The sequence below is a fragment of the Pyxicephalus adspersus genome, chromosome 2, assembly GCF_032062135.1.
Source record: "Pyxicephalus adspersus chromosome 2, UCB_Pads_2.0, whole genome shotgun sequence".
NCBI lineage: Eukaryota > Metazoa > Chordata > Amphibia > Anura > Pyxicephalidae > Pyxicephalus > Pyxicephalus adspersus.
Genome location: NC_092859.1, coordinates 152,199,027 through 152,206,244, shown reverse-complemented (window position 1 = coordinate 152,206,244; position 7,218 = coordinate 152,199,027). Strand labels below are relative to the sequence as shown.

Genomic DNA, 7,218 nt, shown 5'->3' with positions numbered 1-7,218 from the left:
TCCAACCAACACTAATTACAGAAATCACTTCCACATATTCCATGTAACAGTATATACAATACTCACCAGGATTGGCACATTCTAAGTTTGGACAGGTATGTAGCAAAACTACTGGGTCCATGTAACTGCCAGTTATGTAAAAATGTTAGGTGATATGTTAGTACAAAGCAAATACATCCCAACAATAAAGTAGAAGATGATTGGGCATCACAAAATATGGCAGGAGGATTTTTAGTAACAAGATGCTCAAAGAAAAGACCAAAAGAGAACTACAGGGACTTATGGGTAAGCCAACTTCAGGATATTGGGGTTGATATAGTAATGGGGCTTAAGCCATTCACTTGGCTACATAAATTATGACTTTGCAAGAGCTAATTCTCTTAGTTTAGCAAATAAGATGAAGCTCTGCCGATTTCATCTAATCATGAATAATTGGGGTATTTTTTGTGATTAGCCCAATATTGAAAATAAAGAAAAAACCATAAAGAGAAAAATAATGCAGCCAATGCACCTACGGACTGGCAAAACTCCAACATATTATTCTGTTTGTTTTAGGGTTTAGATACAATAAGGGCTCTATTTATAAAACGGGCAATCAGACATTCCCTCTAACATTCACTTGTGGGAATTTTCCAGGCCCATGTGTTTCAATGGCAGTAATTGCTTACTATTAAGGAATGCTTGAAGGAATGTCAGATTCTTTAGTACCCAAGGGGTAAAACTTATTTTGTTTTTGCTATGAGTTCCTTGACTTTCTGTTGTGTAGACTCAATGGGAAGTCAACGGATATTTTTACAATGTGAACAAAATCCCTTCCCAGACAAAACAAGTGCCCCAATGTAAAATCCTTCCTTTGATTTTCAATATTTTTCAAGATCTTGCATTTACCCTCCCGATGACATTGAACAATCCCTTTATCATCCTAAAAAATCATTCAAATCTCTCAGTAAATCTACTAACCCATCAACTTTTCTTATTTATTAACATATATTTTTGGCGGGCAAATCTTTTCATTTTTTTTTAAATAAAGCATCAAAGTCAATTTCTTATTTTTAGTTTCTGTATGTCTCCTTGATACCTATAGAATATCTCAATGGAAATGTGCAGGGAACTATTACAATACATATACAGTTAAAGGAAATTATTTGCCATTTTTATATTCTAATATATACACACATTCATACATAAATTAACAGGAAGAAAAAAACTAAAGCTTGTGAATGGCTACAAATTGTACTTGAATATTCATTTTGATTCTGCAGCTGCAAAGTCACAAAGAAAGCTTGTAACATTTGTGAGGACACGAAAGAACTAAAACGGTTTTTATTTTAGAACTTTTTATTTTTTAACTTATCGGCTCTGTCCAGAAGGGTGTGTTCTGCATTCTACTGTCATCATTGATTAGCATATAGTTATACCATTGTTATGGCAGGGTTCTGGAAAAATAGGATGCTAATGGGTATATGGCAAAAAAGTGTAAGATAATATTTACCCATAAAAAATATAATTACTCATACAAATGTAACTGTTTCCAGCAGCAGGAAAACTCTGCAATTCGTCTTGAGCTTGGTCTAAAAATAGGAACCCCTGATCCATGTGAACTAGGAGAAAAGAAATGTGTAAGGCTGAATCCCGGGACTGAGATGGCATAGGTCTAATGAATCACTCCTGACACATTTCTGTATTGCTGAAACAATTCTGATTTTGGCTTACTAGACAACTGTGACTGTATTGCTATATTTAAAAACCATATATGTGTGTGAATGTAACGCTATAAAAAAGTATAAAATAAAGCATAGGTATAGGCAAAATTAGGAATGGCATATATGATACATTCTATCACTAACATTACCACACCCGTTTTTGTTTTTAATTCCCTCTGTAACGTATTAAGATATTTATAGTGGAGAATGAATATTGCGTTATGCATACTGTGGATAGGGATGAGCAAGCAAGATTTTTAAACTCGATCTCGCGGCGAATTCGGCCGTTCTCGCTTACCAAAATAGTAAGCAAGAACAGCCGGTGTAACTTTGCTGATCATGATTGAAATTTCCTTAAAAAAAATTGAAAAAAATGAAAAAAAAGTCCCACAGGCTGTGCTGATCCAGGGCTGCATTTATTGATCAGGTCAGTGTGCGATCCCCGGCACTAGAGGTTAAATGGGGACAAGTCTCCCCATTCAAAACCTCTAGTGCTCTCTGATTGGCTAAGGAAAGGAAAATCCTGATGACGCTAAAGCGTTAATATACCTCTAGTGCCTGGGGATCACACACAGGAGGATTCCCAGGGCTGCATGAATGAATGGAGCCCCTGGAATCCTCCTGTAATGATTTCCTGGAATTTCCAAATCAACAATTGCATTACAAGTAATGGTATAAAATCATTTGAGTGTCAGGTCCATAGACAAACAGTCACATGATGTTATGTCACGGATATAATTTGTTACAGTTTATGCAAATATTGATGGGATTCAATTTGAAGTGTACAAAGAGAGATAACACAAAGACTTGAATGATTATACAATTTAATAATAAGATAGATAGACAAAACAATGCAATACTGTAATAATAATAATAAACGGTAACAAAAGATACTTAGCTGTGGAAGAAAACTGAATTCACCCAAAGATTCTGCTGGAAATCAATAACTTGGCAGATGATCAAAGAAACATGTTGCATCCAGCAAGCTCTGGTCAAGACTCCCTCATTAGGTATGGCTCTGTGTTTTTAACTACTCAGGAAGGAACTAAGACAATGGCCGGGTTTGACCAGTACTGACCCATAATCATCCTTAAACCTTACAGGATATGCTGCATTTCTTTAGGATGACCTCATGTCTGGTATACATATACCAGTATATACTGATAAAGCATTATTGTTGGTGAGACATAACTGATATTAAAAAAATTGTGCTAAGCCAACACATGAGTTCAAATTGACTCAATGCATTTCACAATACTTGCTTTTTCAGAGGACGAAGGAAGTCAAATATCAAGCAACTCAATAATTGGACCACATGCTTATTGTTAGGAGGCAATCATCTAGGCAGCGATCCCGTACTGTTGGCCCCCGCAGGACAACGCATCCTGCTTATTCTGTTGCTTGCAGCAGCAGAGAAGGTCAGGCAAATAGCTGTCAGTCATCTGCTCTGCAGCCTGTTTATCCCCGGCTTCCCTTTAGATGTGAATGGTCCCTCTGCATCCCCTGCTCTGAAACTGTGCAGCTGAAGGGGATTGTGCTAAGAATAATGAGCAGAGTAGTTCCTGGTTCAGTTCTGCACTGCCATTGGCTGCTGGGGCTTTATAGCCTCTCTGCTCCCATTGCTCTATGCCTGTTGTAACATTAGCTGGGCTAATCTGTGGTGAGGTGAACTTCGTGTCATTTACTGTTCCCTACCTTGCTTGTTCCTGACCTATCGTTTGTTCTCAGCCTGGACCAACCTTTTGCCTGTTACCCCAACTCTGCTTGTGCCTACTCCCTCTGCACATCGTCTGGTGGACTGATTGCTCCTGTATGACATTGGCTTATAATGTGGATTGCCTTGTAGTACCCCAGACGCCGTCCCTTGCGCATTAAGTCCTGGGGGGGACCATGTCTTGGAGATGCAAGCAGTCTCCCAAGGCTGAGTGGGGGCTTATTAAAGGTGAAGACTGTGGCGTTAGATTAGGGGACTGGCGTCTGGTGAGTACTAGTGCCTATCAGGGCCATATACCTATAAGTTAATTGGCCTCCATCAAATTTCCCTTTTCTGTGGAGCATCCATTTCAAAGTAAGCATGCGGTCCCATTCATTTAGTCTAAGGGGAATGTTCTCATACTGGTAAGACCAAGTCACAGATTGAAGGTAGGGTTAATAGGGAAAAGATCCCAACCATTGGTGTATAGGAGGAGGGGGGAAGTGATTTGTACAGTATTGGGCCCCATAATGGTGTCTGTAAAGCTAGACAAAGCAAAACAGGTTATGTACCCTATTCTGCTCTATTCACACCTCTCTCATTACTAAATTAAGTAGAAGGAAATCTGTGAATGGAGAAATATGGGTCGTGTGACTTTGATTTGTCAAATTCTCCTTCATTTTTGTTTGTTGTCGTCAATGTGATTAACTACCTTTAGACTCCTAGAAGCTGGCACCTCAAAGTGCACATTTGTAAAATAAGGGACAAGTAAATATATGCATTATTAAGTGCATGCTGTAAATTACTAATGAAGATGTTAAAGCTACCATATATAAATGCCTAAATAAATACTGGCAGGGTCAACAGGGCTATTTCTATTTTCATCTATTTCTGTGATTTACACAGCTCTGCTGCACAGTACGACCTTGTCTGGCATGGCAAAAGACCTGTTTTTTTTTCAACTGCAGTTAAAGTGTACCTGAAGCCAAGATGTCCTATTTAAGTAGCAGACTTCAGACTTGCTTTAAATAACACTTAGAGGTCTTAGTAAGAGGTCATTTTACCTTAATTTACTAATTTATTTATAAAAAGGTTGAAAAGCACTAAAAGAAATGGAGAAGCTCAGCTATGAGGAGACATTAGCTGAACTGAATCCACTCTTCCTTGAGAAGAGATGTTTAACCCCCCCTAGCGGTATTACCGAGTGTGACTCGGGGTGGATTTTACTTGTAAAAAGCGGTAATCCCAAATCACAATCAGGGTTGCTAAAAGCAATAAAAAAAAACAACTTACCCTGTTCCTTTGGCATCCTCCGGCGTCCTGCTTGTCCTTCCAGGTCCTCAGACGGCGTCCTCCTTCTCCGATCTACTCCCTGCGACTGCAGGGACGTTCTCAGGGCTTTCCCGATGACGGTGGTGCATGCGTCGGTTCGTGAGGGAGGCGTGGCAAAACTTTATTAAAGTTTATTAATTTTGGTGATGTTGGACATATTTTGGTGTATTATGCCTATGAATTATAAGCCTACAATGTAAAATAAATTTCCATTCAAAACAATGTAACGCTTTTTGCATGGAAATTTGGACAGAATTAGAACACTAGGGGGGTTAGGGTGTATGATACCCTAAATAAATATATAATATGTCACGCTTGGGGAAACAGGAACACTAGGGGTCGCCATGGCTTGCACAAAAATGGTGTGAGCCTTGAGAAGGGCCAAGGTGCAGAGCCTAAGAAGTAACACGTTTTTCTCTAGAGCCTCTAGTGGTGAGAATGTTGTGCTGCTGGTTATTTGCCAGGCTGAGGTCCTTGAGCACACCAGGGTGGGCAGGAGGATCCACTGTATCAAATCACTAAGTAGAAGAATTGTCAAAGAAGGCCAAAAGGCAGCAAGCAGGAGTGGTCAGGTCACAAGCCAGGGGTCAAATACCAGGTATCCAGAAAGACAGAGAAAGACAGAGGGATACTGCAGACACAGGAACGCCGGAACAGCAAAAGGGAAAAGGCAGGGAAACAACAGACTTGGCAATAAGGGATTAACACAGGAAATGGACAGGGAGAGCACTAAATTAAACAACAGCTTTGGAGGAACTGCTCAGCAGAGCTAGGGGGCTCGTCACTAGTGGAGACACATTGCACAAACGCTGAGTGCTGTATCTGACCTAGCTAAATAGCAAGGAAAGATTAAGAGGCTATTTCCTTATTGGTCGGTGGGATGGGCAAGACTGATAAAGCTTGGGAGCACATGAGCAGGAGAAAGGCACTTTCTGCGCTTTTGTGAGGAAGAGGTAAGTGTGATATAAATGGTCCATATAAAGAACTTGCTTCACAATTATCACCCTAAGATGATTACAAATGACAAGGAAGAGATTCTTCACACTAAGGTCACTGAAAATGTGAAATAGGCTCCCTCAGAAGTTTAAGAAAGTTCTATAGATTGCTTGAAGAAAAAGCACAATGATTTCTAGAAGCACGGAATATGACTGGGTATTAAAGTTTTAAAGTAAAGATAACAAAGACTGTTGATCCAGGGAACAGCCAATTGCCTCGCAGGATCAGGAAGGAATTTTCTCCCCTGTTGGAGCAAATTGAACCAGTTATTTTGCCTTCCTCTGGATTTTGCCTTCTTCTATGTCTATAGGGATTTTATCTAGGACATGTTTGTTTCCTCTAGGGGTTGAACTTGATGAATTTATGTCTTTTTCAACCTAATTATATAACTATGTATAATATTTATTCAAACACATGATCTGTTCTCACTGTTCTCATACACTTCTGGAAAAAAAAATTCAAGGTCTCCCTATAAATGTCACCTCTTTTTATCTTTTTTACACAGCTCAATGTGCAGACCGATTTCATTTAAAGTGTATCTAAGTTCAAGAACATATGATGTAATATATTTATGTTTACTAGTCATTCACTATAATGCAGCTTACTAAGTGTATGTTTTTCCCTCTTTTTTTACTTTTAACTGGTAATCCTGTTGGTATTACATTTTGCGTCTTGGAGTGACAATCCTCAGTCATTTTACTGAGGATTTTATTTTAAACCCCAGAAAAGAAAATGTGTTAGGAAGGATGAACCTCTCCCCTTGTTTTCATCTCCATTACAAAGCAGTTCAATTGTGGTGCCACCGAACAAAATTATGGATTTTGAATATTCTAAATCCAAACACTATTCAAATATAGAATATATGGAAAATGATATGGTGGATTGGTATGGATGCTGGAGAGTAACTATTGGAGCCTAATGCACCCTTTAAAACAGGTGGAACGCCAAGTGTCTAACAACATTATGCCAATTACCAAAGTGAGGGAAACTGCGTAAATGAATAAGGGGGGCGGCATTTTATGCAGCCTGGAGGACAACATGGGAAAAACACATTCACAACATAGACACAAAGGTCCTGATTTAAAGCAGAACTAAACTAAAAAAAGAATTGTATTTACCTCACCCTTGATTCCTCCGGCACTGTCCTTGTTTTGGCCCCCGTCTACCCTTTTATGTAAAGTAAAAATTTTGGAGATAAGTCCGCTTAAATAAAGAAGAGAAGATAGACTATAATGGTTGAACCTGGGTGATCCAGTCTATCTTCTCCAGTCTCGAAGAGCTTAATAAATTATGTCCAAAGTGGTTGTTACAACAAGTCACACAATGGAGAAATAATTGAACCTGGTGTAACTTTAAATATATGCACACCAAGGGCTTTTTTTTATAAAACAGGAAATCGGACATTTCCTCATGGAAATCCATGACTGCCATAAAAATACATGGATTTAGAAGATTCCCACGAGCGAATGTTTGAGGGGATGTCTGATTTCCTGT

General features: G+C 39.0%; 1 long non-coding RNA gene across 1 annotated transcript in view; it reads right to left on the bottom strand.

Annotated features, from left to right (window-relative positions):
- Positions 1-7,005, bottom strand: part of LOC140322220 (uncharacterized) — a 123,481-nt gene extending 116,476 nt beyond the window's left edge. The window contains exon 1 of the long non-coding RNA XR_011919182.1: positions 6,843-7,005. This is a non-coding gene — a long non-coding RNA (uncharacterized lncRNA). The remainder of the gene's footprint in view (positions 1-6,842) is intronic.
- Between the last annotated feature and the right edge of the window lie 213 nt (positions 7,006-7,218).